Below are 15557 nucleotides of genomic sequence, written 5' to 3'. Positions count from 1 at the left end.
TGTCACCTAGTATAATGCAGAAGGAGATATAAGTATAGGACCCAAAAAACAGGAAACCCGTTAGCAAAGAAGCTCCAAATTACAGGAAGTCCATCTCACGTAGACTCCAATATAATGAAATAATTCACATTTTTACAAATGATTTCCTTTTTATATGTAGTAATAAAACAGTACTGTGTACTTGTGTTCAACTAAGATATAATTAATACTTTTACTAATACTAATTAATAATTTTTAAATGATTTATTAATAGAATTAAGTTGTGAAAATCCAAATTACAGAAAGATCAGTTATCAGGAAAACCCCCGGCCCCAAACCATCAAGATAACAGGTCCCATACCTGTATAGTAATTGCAAAAGGAAAGTATATTTTTTCCTAGCTGGCTCTTTTAGACTAATCCATACTTCCATTTTAGGTAAACAAAATACAAACAGATTGTACAGGAAAGTCCGATCCATGATTTCACCTTTTCCTTTTTAATAATAAAAGGACTACATATCTTACAGAGAATGTACTGCATGCATAGACTTCTGTATAATACACTTCCATATATAGATTAACACTTCAAGGGGCACATTTACTTAGCTCGAGTGAAGGATTAGAATAAAAAATACTTAGAATTTCAAAGGTTTTTTTGGCTACTTCGACCATCGAATTGGCTACTTCGACCTTCGACTACGACTTTGGATGGTCGAATAGTCGAAAGATTTTTACTTCGAACCGTTCGACTATTCGGCCATTCGATCGTCGAAGTACTGTCTCTTTAAAAAAAACTTTGACCACCTACTTTGGAAGGTCCCCATAGGCTTTCTAACCAATTTCTGTTCGAAGGAAAATCGTTCGATCGATGGATTAAAATCCTTCGAACCGTACGAATTGAGCTAAATCCTTCGACTTTTATATTCGAAGTTGAAGGATTTAACTTTGAGGGTCGAATATCGAGGGTTAAATAACCCTCGATATTCGGCCAATAGTAAATGTGCCCCCAAGTGTCCATCTACGGATCTTTATAATACAGGATTTTAGGGGGCGGCATGCTGCCCAACCACATCCACATTGGTTCAGAAGGGGATGCACAGGAGATTTTTTAAACTTCCCGTGCGCCAATCCCCATTGCTCAGAGAATTTGTGTGAATAAAGGGGCGGGGGCGACAAATGACAGCAGGCCTAGGGGTGCCCGCTATGTAAATCCGGCAGTGAATGAACATGCTTAATGTTTTTAATGCCGACTATATAAGTCGTATATTTTCATTTGAAGTGCATGTGGGGGATGCCCGTCTTGAGTGGATTTTAAAGCTGCTAGTGCTACATGTACTGTATAAATTGTTCTATAGTGAGTAATGCTCAAGGACTGCTGAACTGCAGAGCAACCTGTGTGTGGCCTCTGCTGTACAATGTTACAGAGATGAATAATTCTATACTGTCCAATGGGTACTCCCTAAGCAATGCAGGAACCTTTGCTGAATGGAATCTTTAAATAGGGAAATATTGGTTAATTAAGATTTTCCCATAATACACTACTGTCTATGAAAATGAAAAATAATTGACTGCAGTACTAAATTTCAATATTATTCATCATAATCTCAAAATGTACCCATTGTGTAATGTGCAATTAGTGATTAGTGATATAGTAGTACCATGGGATACTTATTTTTAGTGATGGACGAATAAATTCGGCAGGCGAAAATTCGCTGCGAATTTCCGCGTGTTGCCAAATAAACTCACGAAACTGTCCCATAAAATTGCCTGCCGAAAAATCTGCTGCGTCCAAAAAATTGCCCGTGTGTCAGAATAATCGCGCACATAAACATTGTCTCGCGTCAAAGTTATTCAGACACCCATTGACTTTAATGCATTTGGCCAAAACAGGCAATCGCATAACAATTGTCGCGGCCTTCGAAATTGCCGCACGCCATTGACTTCAATGCGTTTCGCAAATTTTCCGGCGATTAGTATATTTCATGGGAAATTTGTGAATTTTCCAGCGAAACGGAACAAATTTGCCCATCACTGCTTATTTCACTCTGTCCATGGGCAGCTTCCCATGTCACTTTGGCTCATGCTCAAGGCTTCCCCCTCTCTAGTTCTCTGGCACAGAAGAAGGCTTTCCACTGGTTACACAGACAAATTAATAAAGGGGAGGAAGAAATGGTACAACATTTACAATAACATAGGGCAGTACTCATTTATTACAAGATGGTGCAAACATATATAAAGACAAATGAAATGGGTCAAAAAAATCTTCTGTTTCTATCAGTAATAAGGATCCATTCTTGCACATGGTGCAACAAATAATAAAATATGAAAATCCGCTCATTAATATTCTTGGCAGTCTACAGTTATCCAGCCTGTTGTTTTTAATCTTTGCAGGCAGAATGCAATACTGGATACCGTATATACTCGAGTATAAGCCGACCCGAGTATGAGCCGAGGTAACTGATTTTACCTACGAAAACTGGGAAACCTTATTGACTCGAGTATAAGCCTAGACACAACTGCAGCCCTGTCTCCCAGCAGCGCACATTCTGCCAAAGCAACCCCCCCAGCAATAAACCAGACTTCTTTGCAAAGTTGATGGTGACAGAGAATTGCCAAACGGATTACTGTGTGCATTGTCCCACTGTCCCACTACCATGTGCAGAGGGTGCTGTTTGATATTGCCATCACTGTTAATCTATGTATAACCAACAGAGGGTGCTGTTTGATATTGCCATCACTGTTAATCCTTCATATAACCAACAGAGGGCGCTGTGTGATATTGCAGTCACTGTTATTCTTTCATATAGGAAACAAGAAAAGGACCGCTACTGCTCCCCACAAGTACTTTTCCAGGTGCTCTGTCAAGCAGTATCCGACTGCTAAGATACAATAAATTGAGGAACAAATAGACGGCACTTCTGGAGAAGATTTATTACTGCTGTATGTCCTGACGCGTTTCGGGAAATGATCCCTTAGTCATAGGTACTAAGGGATCATTTCCCGAAACGCGTCAGGACATACAGCAGTAATAAATCTTCTCCAGAAGTGCCGTCTATTTGTTCCTCAATTTATTGTATTCTTTCATATAACCAACAGAGGGCGCACTGTTAGTCTTTCATATTACCAACAGAGGGCGCTGTGTGATATTGCAGTCTCTCCCCAAGCAGACTGTTGGTATAGGAATGAATAAAAGTGACTGCAATCTCAGCTACTGCCCACTGACTCGAGTATAAGCCGAGGTAGACTTTTTCAGCACATTTTGGATGCTGAAAAACTCGGCTTATACTCGATTATATACGGTATATAAATCTAGCAGGGACATGTATGGGGGTACAAGGCAAGGAGACATTATTTAATGTGTATAAAGGCATTAGGAAGAGGTTTAGAATTGTACGGTACGATCTGCATGTTTGTTATGTGAAATCAAGTCATTTGTTAAAGTAGCTACTGTATAATATATATCATATGTGGGGCATTGTGTAAGGGGATCAATTGTATGACTATCTTTCTAGGGGACACAGTGGAACAGTTTACAGACTAAATGGCAGAGGCAACGCTGTACCTGAGTTTGAAAAGTGGCCTAGTCTTAGCAAATAAACTGGCACTCTATGGCGATCTTCAGCACCTGTGCCTCTGTGAAAGGGCTCCATTTATTGGTTTCTTTGGTCTTTCTGACACATACGGCTCTCTGTCTCGTAACCTGGCCAGCATCACATGAGAAAGGCAAGAATAGAGTCAATGTATATCTTTGCGGCTCATTTATCAACACTGGGCAAATTTGCCCATGGGCAGTTACCTATAGCAACCAATCAGTGATTAACTTTTTCAAGCCAGCTGCAAGTAGAACAATGAATGCAGCAAGTTGCCATGGGTTACTGCCCATGGGCAAATTTGACCAGAGTTGATAAATGACCTCCAGTGTGTTTTTAGAGAATTGAGGGCCAGATTCAATTTAGTGAAAAAAAGCTATCTCATGGTTTATCATGTGAAAACTCATGGATGAGATTCAATTTGAAGAGAAAAAACTTTTCTCCAAATTCAGTTCCAGTTTTTTCCCATAGACTTCAACTGAGTTTTCACGTGATAAGCAGCAAGATAAGTTTTTCTGAATTGAATTGCATCTCAAATTGAATCTCGTCTATGAGTTTTCACGTGATAAACCGTTTTCTCCCTGAATTGAATCTGGCCCTAAGATGGAAAACATTTATATATAGTTGTAAACAGTATTTCGATTTTGGATTCTGTTTTTAAGTAGAAATATATTTTACTTGGTTGTCCTCAGTTGCAAAGTTTACTTGTGCATCTAAAAGACATGAAATATTAATATTAAGTTGACTTTCCCCTAACAGCCGAGGTGTGGGTGGGTAGTGGGAAGTGTGGGGAGCTTCTATGGTCTACAACATCCCGTCCCTTATGGTACCACCTTCGTTCTGTTTCCGAAGAAAAATGTGAATTTCTTTCCTGATCAGATGTGTAGCTTTTATATGGAAGTGAATTGAACTGCCAAAGAGAAGAGTCCCCCTTTCCCACCACACACATGAGTCTCTCTCATTCTCTTTGATGTGTTAAAGTATTCATGGAGGTTCAGGCCAGAGTAGAATTGCACAAACAAATGCCCAGGGTTATAATCTTCCCCGGGCAGTCCAGATCATTGATCTTTGTTTCATTCAAATATCAAGTTCTTGCATTGCTCCTAGAGATCGGATACCACTTTCCCCTTCATCTCGCCCCCATTCTGCAGATTGCGGTTTCTTTTAAGTTTGGATCAATCTCAGTATCAATCAATGGTACAGTCAAACAAGTGCAAACTGTTATAAAATGTACATTCTTTTGCATTTTATACACTCTGGCAGCACTAAAACTATATAATAAGATGACAGATGTCTGTTGTATACACCATATAAGCAATGTTATATATAATATTATTTATTATGTAAAAATATAAAAGGGGATCATATAATAATCTCTCTAAAGCTTTACTTACCAGTAGGTCTTTTCAGCCGACACAAGGTCACCCATTATGATTAGAAGAAAAGAGGTTCCGCCTAAATATTCAGATGGGGTTTTTTACAGTGAGAATCAGTGGTACAGGCTGATACATTAGATAGCTTTAAGAAGGGGTTGGATGGCTTTTTAGCAAGTGAGGGAATACAGGGTTATGGAAGATAGCTCATAGTACAAGTTGATCCAGGGACTGGTTTGAATGCCATTTTGGAGGCAGGAAGAAATTTTTCCCCCTCTGAGGAAAATTGGAGAGGCTTCAGATGAGGCTTTTTTGCCTTCATCTGGATCATCTGGTAGTTAGGCAGGTTAAAAAAAAAGTTAAAAGGTTGGACTTGATGGACGTGTGGTTTTTTTCAACCCAACCTACTATGTTAACCTTCATAACTCACAAGAACCCTGAATATCCTGTAAATGATATCCTTATAAACACTGCTTAGTGATGTCATCAGCGATTATCGGTGCTCAGCAATGTCATTTCTGTCACATGACTCACTCAAACTAGTTTACTATAATAATTAATGGTGACTTATAATATCATGTTCCGTAACCTGTAATTGAGAAAACTCAGAATTACAGGACTTCATCTGACAAGAAATAATTAAAAATGTCATTTTAAAAAACAGTGCCTTGTACTTGATTCCAGCTAAGGTATCATTAAAGGGCATGTAAAGTCTAAAATAGAATAAGGCTAGAAATGCTGTATTTTGGATACTAAACATAAACTTACTGCACCACAAGCCTAATCAAACAAATAATTTATGCTTTCAAAGTTGGCTACAGGGGGTCACAATCTTGTAACTTTGTTAAACATCTTTGCAAGACTAAGACTGTGCACATGCTCAGTGTGGTCTGGGCTGCTTAGGGATTGTCATAAACAAAGCTGCTTGAGTTCTGCATGGCTGGGAAGTAAGACGGGGGCTCCCCCTGCTGTTCATAAGTATGATTGTTTCCCTGCTCAGCAGTTAGGGACCATCTGACAATTCCTATCCACAGCAGTAAATGAAGGCAGAATTTTACTGCATAAAGTCAGGTTTCTTATAAAAACTGTACACATTTTTTTAATTAAAGTATATTGGAGATAGGTTTCTTTTTCATTAAAGAAAGTAAAAATGGGATTTTATTTTTTTTGCCTTTACATGCCCTTAAATCCTTATTGGTGGGGAAACATTCCTATATGTTATAGGTTTGTTTAAAGTTGAAATGATCTTTAGCTGACTTAAGATCTAACGTTCCAATTTACGGAAAGAGCCCTTACCCAGAAAACCCCTGGTCCAGAGCATTCAGAATAATAGGTCCCATACCTGAATGTTATAGGATGCCCTAATCTTAGCAGCAGTTGATCTTCATTTTTTTATAGTTTTCAAAATTTGTCTTTCTTTTTTGAAATTTTCCAGTTTTTAAATTGCTCTGTGAGGCTACAGTTTTATTGCTATTGTTATTTTGTGTTACGTATCTTTCTATTCCCTCTCTTCTTCTTCTTCTTATTTGTCTCTCGTTTAAACCGCTTCTTGGTTGCTTGAATTTAATTGGACCTTAGCCACCAAATAGCCACCAAATAGCTACTAAAGTTCCAAACTGGGGAGCAGCTGAACACTAAAAATAAAAATTGAAGACCAGTTGCAAATGGTCTTCATTTTAACCGGGGACTAGCACTTCAAGGGCAATAACATTGCAGCCCTGTTAAGAGCTTTTATTAGAACTATCCATGAAGTTTCAGATCTTTGAGGAAGCAATCCTATAACAGCCAGCAATTTTGCACCCCTTAGTGGTCTTGAACTTGGATTTGGGGGAAAGTCAATGACCCCTATTGTTTTGCATATTGCATATATTTGTACATTAAGGGGCCAATTCACAAAGGGTTAATTAACCCTCGATATTCGACTGGGAATTAAAATCATTCGACTTCGAATATCGAAGTCGAAGGATTTTAGCGCAAATAGTGCGATCGAACGATGGAAGGATTATTCCTTCGATCGAACGATAAAATCCTTCGAATCAAACGATTTTTTTTTTTTTCAAAAAAACTTAGGAAAGCCTATGGGGACCTTCCCCATAGACTAAAATTGAGTTCGGTAGCTTTTAGATGGCGAACTAGGGGGTCAAAGTTTTTTCTTAAAGAGACAGTACTTCGACTATCGAATGGTCAAATAGTCGAACGATTTTTAGTTTGAATAGTTAGATTCGAAGTCATAGTCGTAGTCGGAGGTCGTAGTAGCCCATTCGATGGTCGAAGTAGCCCAAAAAACACTTCGAAATTCGAAGTTTTTTTACTTCGAATCCTTCACTCGAAGTTAGTGAATCGGCCCCTAAATCTATGCTCCGTTTGGGTCAAATTATCTGCTTACGTCAAGCCAACTGCATAAGTTATTGTGACAGAATGTAGAGCAAATTATGTGACTGGCGTCACTAACAACAACACTGCACCCCCACTTGGATCTGATAAATGAGCAGTGTCTGATGGCACATATCCCATAACTGAAGGTCTTATCTTCTGATTGAATGAAATACAGGAGAATGTGCTGCTGACATTCAGGCAAGGGCACTGGTGACAACTTTAATGTATCCGCCAGACAGTTTGTTCTCTCTACGCACGGACAAACACCTTGTGATCTTTATTGATTGTTTTGATTTTTTTTTGTTTCTCTGTGAGCAATTATTGCTTTGTCTAAAATGCACATAAGAAACGACAAGGTGTTTGCATCTCTACATTTGCCTGTGTTGGAGATGGTAGCCCCGAGTGTATCCTTAGCCTTGCTCTATTGTATCTAGGATCCTCTGGTGCAGCTTTTCTATTACTTTAAGCTAAACCATAGGGTATAAGCCAAATGGCACCTTCAAGAGCAGAATGCATGTATACCAAGTGTATGTTAGGGCATTGAACTCCACAGGGCTCATTTATAATCAATGGACAAATGTGCATATGGGCAGTAACCCACAGCCGCCAATCAGTGATTGGCTTTATTCAGCCAGCTGCAGGTTGAACAATAAAAGCAAAAATGTAATGCTACCACTTACAACCCAGGTGCATATCTGTTGAGTCTTTATAAATGGGCCCCATGCATAAAACTAAGGTAATATAGGCAACCACAGCAGAATTTGTTTTCATGTTTTTTTCTGTTTGATTCCTGAATGAGAGCTATCATTGGGCTATACTCTTCTCACAGTACACTGCATCCATCAACAACCCCATCGGTTCTTTTATCATCAAGCACTATCTTTATGCTATGCACTCCAATCAATCTCTCTTGTCCATATATTTCCTCCATTGTCATTTCACAAGTGTTCAACATCAGTGGCAGAACTACAGAGGAAGCAGACCCTGTGGTCATGGGGGGGATATAAAATATCTACCTCCCTACCAGTGGAAGGCATTACTACACAACATCAGACATGTCCCTACCGTGCAGAGTATTAAGACTTAAAATCCACTTATTTCACAGTCTATACACTGACCTCTTACCAACTCCCTTATAAGTGTCAATTCCCACAACATGCCATCAGTCTTCTGACATCACATTTTTCTAATCCTCATTTGGTTCAGATCAGCAGAAAACTGCACTGGCCCAGGGTTATACCAGTAAGCACCACAGAGCAATCCTCTTCCAGCTTTTTCTTTTTTTGCGTGGCTGCACATGCGCATTAGAGCGAAAAGCTGCACTTTAACTAAAAAGTAGGCTATTTCATTCTACTGCGCATGCGTCTGCCCTGGAAAGAAGAAGATGGAAGAGGATCGCTCCGTTGTGCTCGCTGGAATAACCCCGGGCCGGTGCAGTTTTCTGCTGGTAGGAGAACTGGCCCAGGGTTTCAGGTAAGTAAATACATTCACTTGGGGCTGCCTAACATTTGGCACCTGCAAGTGCTAAACAACTTTCCTTCTCCTTTAAAGGGGCACTTAATCATGGGCCTGTTTTTATTTACATTTGGGATGTTATTCGCTTAAATAAACATTTTAACTGCACCTGTTACACTTTTTGATTCAGTTTTTGTGCTTGCCTGTCTTTCAACTGAATTTTATCATCTCAAACATAATATTTCTCCAACATAAGCTTCCCCATACATTTACATACTTTTATACCTTGTGTGTTACTTACCGTGCCCTTTTCAGTTGTAAGCCCTTGTGGGCAAGGACCTCATTTACTACTATTTGGTCTGTACATACAGTTCTGCAGAATATGTTGCCACTGTATAAATGAATGTACTTATAATGATAATATTTGTGCTAACTTTAACCTAGTCGGTCAACATTTCAGTGACTGTTTTGTAAGCTCTTTTAATAATATTAGAAAAATACATTATAGTTATGTAGATAAATATTATTTTATTAAAACTGTTTGTAGTTATTCCCACCCTATAGACAATGAATGAATAGATAGATAGATAGATGATAGATAGATAGATGATAGAGATCTAAAAAGCCAGCATGTTTCAGAAGTACAAGCTTCCACTGGTGTTTATAGTAAGACTTGGAGTCAGGGAGCTGCCACCTTTGATTTATGATGCTAGTAAGAGTGGTAAAAGTTCAAAGTCCGTTCCAATCCCCACTCCTACAGTATTCTGTGTAAGTTCTATCTCTGATAAGAAAGGACAGACTTGTTGTTTTGTGAGCTGTTCTGAGCATTAATTATTACAGCTGCCAGAGGAGTTGAACCATTGGAGCTTGCTGACTATTTAAGCTGTATTTAATAAGACTAAAGAGAAAGTATCTTGAACCATTTGAACTAATTCATATCTCCCAACATTTGAAAATCGGAAAGAGGGTCAAAAAGTTCTGTCCAAGTTTTTTGCCCATGCCTATTTTGTGGCTTATCTCATTAGTTATGATGTATCTTTGCCTATCTTAAATTGTAAGAGTTTTCTGGGTTCTGTGCCAAAAAGCCTCTTATTTAATTAAGTTTTAGAAACATTGTATCTTCTTCTGGCATCAGTGCAGGAGATCAAAGAGAAACTCGGGACATCGGGCTGAACTGTCAAAATTGGGACTGTCCCATGAAAAACGGCACAGTTGGGAGGTATTCTGACTTAGTACTTTGCTAATATTCACTCTGCCCTCTTTCCACTATTTTAGGCAACATGTCATCATGAACACATATATTATGCTGAATTATGTTGCTAGAACTGCTAGTTAAGGGTTTGTTGCCCTACTTTTGGTTCTGAAATGGCCTCCTTCTAGTCAGTCTCAACCCAACTGTGATTGACATTTTTCATTCTTCTCACTCACCACTATCAGAACCCTTCCAGGATTTCAGCAAACATGCTAATGTAGCACTATTGCTAACAGGGATTCTATTTGCCTTGTACAGCTGATTTCCCTCAGCAAAGACCCCAGTCCCCTATGGAAATGGATTTCTGCTATATACGTGACACTGCAAATACTCAAATCTGCCAAGTGTTTACAAATGTTCAGAGGTGTTCAAAAATCAAGCTATTACTATTACATTAAATCATTCCCTCTTTTTAAACTTTGAAGTCTGATTTTTTGACATGGGTCCTAAACTGCAAAATTATTGTTAACTGTAGCAACCAATCAACATTTAGATTTTTATGGGCATCACTGTTTGTTAAAATAATCACATTGGAGTCCAAGCATAACATAAATTTACTAAACACTCATGGGGTGAACTTCATGTTGATAATGGGACACAAGTTTCATTTTGCCAAAACTTTCAAGACGTTTTCTTCTTATTTTTTAAACATGGGTCCCCAATATGAAATGGTAAAACTATATGAAGTAGGCTGTCCAACTACAACCTCTATTTGTAGCTTAGTTGCAACTTTAACAATGACGAGGGCACCATTGAAGGAACATGTCTATGCTTCTGTCTAATAGTAGTTCTACCAAATTCTTAAAAATGATTTCCTTTTTCTCTGTAATAATAAAACAGTAGCTTGTACTTGATCCAAACTGAGATATAATTAATCCTTATTGGAAGCAAAACCAGCCTATTGGGTTTATTTAATGTTTAATTGATTTGAAGATCCAAATTACAGAAAGATCCATTATCTAGGAAAACTCCACGTCCTCCATGTCATGCAGCAAATCTCTCTCCAGAATCAGGCTTATGACTGGTTGATTTTAAAAACTAAAAAAAAAAAATATTTTAGCTGATTCTCTCAAAATACACAACACATAGTTGTATTAGTAGAAGACAATAGTGAAGATTTGTAAACAGAAGTTAAGAGAGTTTAATGGTGCATTGTGGAAATATGTATAAAATCTTATTGTATGAGGCCAGAATTCTGTTCTCGTTCAGCCCCATGTGGGAATCTCAGTTTTAGCCCATAAATAATAGATGTGCTGATTGGTCTGGTCTGTTCAGGATCTTCTTACAACTCTGTCTGAGGGGAGAGCATTGATGGAAACCTAAGTCAGTGCAGTGACCCTGCTGTAAAATCTAAAAAAGAAGATTAAAGGAGCAAATAAATGAACAAAGTATAGAGAGACTACTGTTAGGAGACAATAAAGACCCTGAACACTATATTTATCAAAGAGTGAAGTTAATAGTGAAGTTCCGCCACTAGAGTGAAATTCTGCCACTCTCCATTCATTTCTATGGGATTTTTATAGGTGTATTTATCAAAGGGTGAACTTTCACTTCACCCATTGATAAATACGCCTTTCAAAATCCCATAGAAATGAATTGAGAGCTGCGGAATTTCACTCTAGTGGCGGAACTTCACTCTTTGATAAATTTACCCCTCTTTATTGGGGGAGGTGCATATATCTATCTCTATGTTCAGCTAATGCCACTGGTAATGGCAACACATTTTCTGCAATGTGCAACCTTCTTTGAAAAGGATCAAACTATTGTGCAGGTCTTGCCTACACTATATATCTGAGATTCTAGGAACAAAATGACTGATACACCACTAATATTCTATACCTGTACTCATTTATTGAGAGAAAAGGGCCATAACCAAAGAATGGACCTTTGTGGGGGCCCTGGCCAAGGGATAGACCTTCAAAAGATGTTTGAACTGTTGAAGTATAACACTCTGTGACCGCTGAAGGGCCATAGGCTAGGCAGTACAAGTTTATAGAAATCACTCGGCCTGCAAAATCCATGGACATCTAAAGAAGGTCTACAAAGGATCATACAGTTGGATTCAAATTCTAAACTTGGAATACAGTGACATTTTCCATGTGCTTGAGCAAGACGTATGTCATCTCAGTGATCATTGGCATCAGTCAATGGGCAGTTTGATTTCTGTAATAGCTTCATAACTTTAAAGCTTGGAAATCTAGAAGAATACTGCAACCAATCAGCAATTACATATAATTAAGGGCCACTATATAGCTGAATTTCTCTAGTAAATTACCTTTAACTTTAAACAAACCAGGGGAGCTTGGTACATATATGCCTGTATAATTCCATAACCATTCCGTTTTTAATGGACAGTGTTCATGTTTGCATCAACCCTTTCTACCTTGCTTCACCTTAATTCACTTCCCACTGTGGCTTTTTGGAAGAACACCAAAATGGACTTAACTCCCAACATTGGAAAATTGGAAAGAGGGACAAAAAGTTCTGCCACACAGCAAAGTGAAAATGTTTTAACCACACTTATTTTGTGATCACTAAATACCATGTCCATTTTACAAATTTTGGCAGGTTATGGAAAGTCTCAACTCATTACTTGGGGTTTTAGAATCATGTTTTATGCGTTATTACTGTTTTGCTAATGAAACTGAATTGCACTTTAAGGTTAAGGCCACACTGAGCGTTTAGGGGAGATTTGGTCGCCTGGCTACTAATCGCCTCGTCTCTGCGGCGACCAATCTCCCCAAACGCCTTCCCTCACTCTGCGCCGTATAAAATGAAAAAACACCGGCGCTAATCACGCACGGCGGTTTGTTTTCCGAAGGCGAGGAAAACAATCCACCGCGTGTGATTAGCGCCAGCATTTTTTTTTTCATTTTATTGCAGATTGAGGGAAGGCGTTGGGAGAGATTGGTCGTCGCAAAGACGAGGCGATTAGTCGCCAGGCGACCAAATCTCCCCAAAATGCCCAGTGTGGCCTTACCCTAATCTGTAAGTCTCCCAAGAGACCTGCTTATCTTATTAGTTACAATTGTATCTTTGTTTATCTTAAATTGTTACAAATGTATCTAAGTGCTGGTGCTGAGTATTATGGGCTCTCTGCTAAAAAGCCTTCTATATAATTAAGTTTTAGAAACTTTGTGTCTTTTTCTGGCGTCAGTGCAGGAGATCAAAGAGACATTTGGAACAATTCAGTAACACTCTAGGACGGCGAGCTGAGCTGTCAAAATCGGGACTGTTCCGCGAAAAACAGGACAGTTGGGACAGTATGCTTTAGTGTCAATGGTGAAAGGTTGAAACTGCAAGCAGGGTCAATCTCCTTGCATAAAAATGTCATAATTATTAGCATAAGTGCAAGCGTTTGGCCGGGCCTCTGCATATATTTGCATAATTCAATTTCAATTCACTAATATTTGTATAGCATGGATAAAGTAATTTAATGTTCAGACATATAAAGTACATGGCCATCCTGTAATTCAGAGCTTTCTGGATAATGGGTTTCCGGATAACGGATCCCATACCTGTAGTCGCATTACATTGCAGCTACTGAATCAAGATTTGTGCAGGTTTATTCATCTAACAATAACCTATTCCTATATGTCATATGTACCTAAATTTCTCCTGAACTCTCCTAACTTGTGGAGGTTCTAATGTGCGTAAATTACATGTTTTGTTCAGTTCCCACTAATGCATTGAGCAAGGTACTAACACTTACATTACTGGAAGGAAAGTGCTGTATCAGACTGCTGACTGCTCCAAACCCCTAAGTACTTTTGAACCTGTTTCTGACATCACTTAATTACGTATATCATCAAAATATGTGGGGAAATGCTTGGGTATTAAAACAAAAGTAATATCACACAGCACTTACACTGCATTAACTTCTTTATTTATTAAAACAAATGTTGTCATTAAACCTCGGTGAGTCCTATTGTTTTCAGCTTATTTATTAACGATCTGGAAGTCGGCCTGGAAAGTAAAGTATCAGTCTGCGCAAATTATACAAAGTTGTGAGGAAAAATAAATGCTCACGACGCTGTTTCTCCCTATAGATAGATGCAATAATAAGTGAGTAAATAGTAGGTGTCATACCGCGCAGATTTGTGGACGTTTATATATGTTTGGATAAAAATATAAAAGCTATTTATGTTATATGGTTAGTAACCATCTCTTAGGGTAAGGGCACATGCTAAGATTCGGGGAGATTTAGTCACCCGGCGACAAATCGCGTCTTCTTCGGGCGGCCAATCTCCCCGAAAAGTTTCCTCGTGAGGCAACATCGAGCGACTTCGGAAAATGGAGTGCTCCGAGTGCCATCCCGCTGGCGATTTGGATTCTAGCCGTCAGGAAGGGTTTTCGGGGGGATTGGTCGCCCGAAGAAGAGGTGATTTGTCACTGGGCCACTGCACCTGCAGTGCCCCTGCAGTTATTAAACTTACAATAACTTAACTTTGATTAACATTAACTGTATGAACAAACCTGCACCAAGCATTTGACTAAGCACCGCCCTCCAAACTTCTAACCCCTTCCTCTAAGTCTAACCCCAGGTCTGCCCCTCCATAACACGCACCTGCACCTTAATCTATTTCCTCCCTTTTGGCTCACCACTAGGGCAGTCCTTCCCTGCCACCAGCTCTGTGACAATTTTTTTTCCTCTTACTCCTCATCCAAACTCCAACTTCTTAACCTCAAGGTTTTTTTGAAGGGGGCCACTAGGCACAGTGTTGTACTGGGGTGTCAGGGACCCACCGGGCTACACCCTTAAGGGCCCCCTCGGCATGTTAACGTCTAGGCATGAAACAGCAAGAAAAGCAGCTATCCGGCACTCAGAGAAGTCCACAGGGCGAAGAAAAATAATTTAAAAATGTCTCTATTAGTCAAAGTGTGCATACATCTCCATCGGCCCTACGCGTTTCGTACCCCCAAGGTATTTAATCATGGGATTATGTCCACACAGTCCACCCCCCCCCCAGTGTAACACACCTGGCTACCCCCCACAACACTTCTTTTTAGCATAGAGACGGGTTTTCATAATCCATGGGGAGCGGGCTTGGATCAGCAGGGCCCATGAAGTCTGGTGCACACCCATTTTTTTTCTGGTGTCCCTCTGGCACAACTCAACCATGGTGAGGCAGGTTTATATTTGGGTTGGGCAAGGTCTAGATAGGGGTGGCCAGGCCATGGCAGGAGAGGTCTAGATACCCCCTGATCATGTTGTCATCTCTGTACATGTATGCATTATAGCATACTATTTAACTCTAGCTATTGTTACAACTACAACTCTCAGCACTCTACTGTATGTGACTTTTGCCAGTGCTTTTATGAGAAGGCATATGGTCCAGTCAGGTCACATGATGAGGCAAAAATCTTGGGCATGCTCAGTGGGGATCTTCAAGGCTGCAGCAGAAAGGAGAATGTAATGCAAGTAAAAGGGATTTCATACAGTTTAATTAATTTTTTTTAAAAAAAGGTGGGATTGGTCATTGTCCGATACATATTGCCATTTAAACTTTTGGTCATTTAGGCTTTTCTAC

The 15557-nt window shown here is 39.3% G+C and overlaps 1 protein-coding gene across 3 annotated transcripts in view; it reads left to right on the top strand.

Moving 5' to 3' along the window:
• Positions 1-15557, top strand: part of LOC108695756 (Kv channel-interacting protein 2) — a 308619-nt gene that overhangs the window by 189693 nt on the left and 103369 nt on the right. The window lies entirely within an intron of this gene.

The sequence above is a fragment of the Xenopus laevis genome, chromosome 7L (assembly GCF_017654675.1).
Source record: "Xenopus laevis strain J_2021 chromosome 7L, Xenopus_laevis_v10.1, whole genome shotgun sequence".
NCBI lineage: Eukaryota > Metazoa > Chordata > Amphibia > Anura > Pipidae > Xenopus > Xenopus laevis.
Note: the sequence above shows the minus strand (reverse complement) of the source record. Positions and strands in the feature narration are given on the sequence as shown.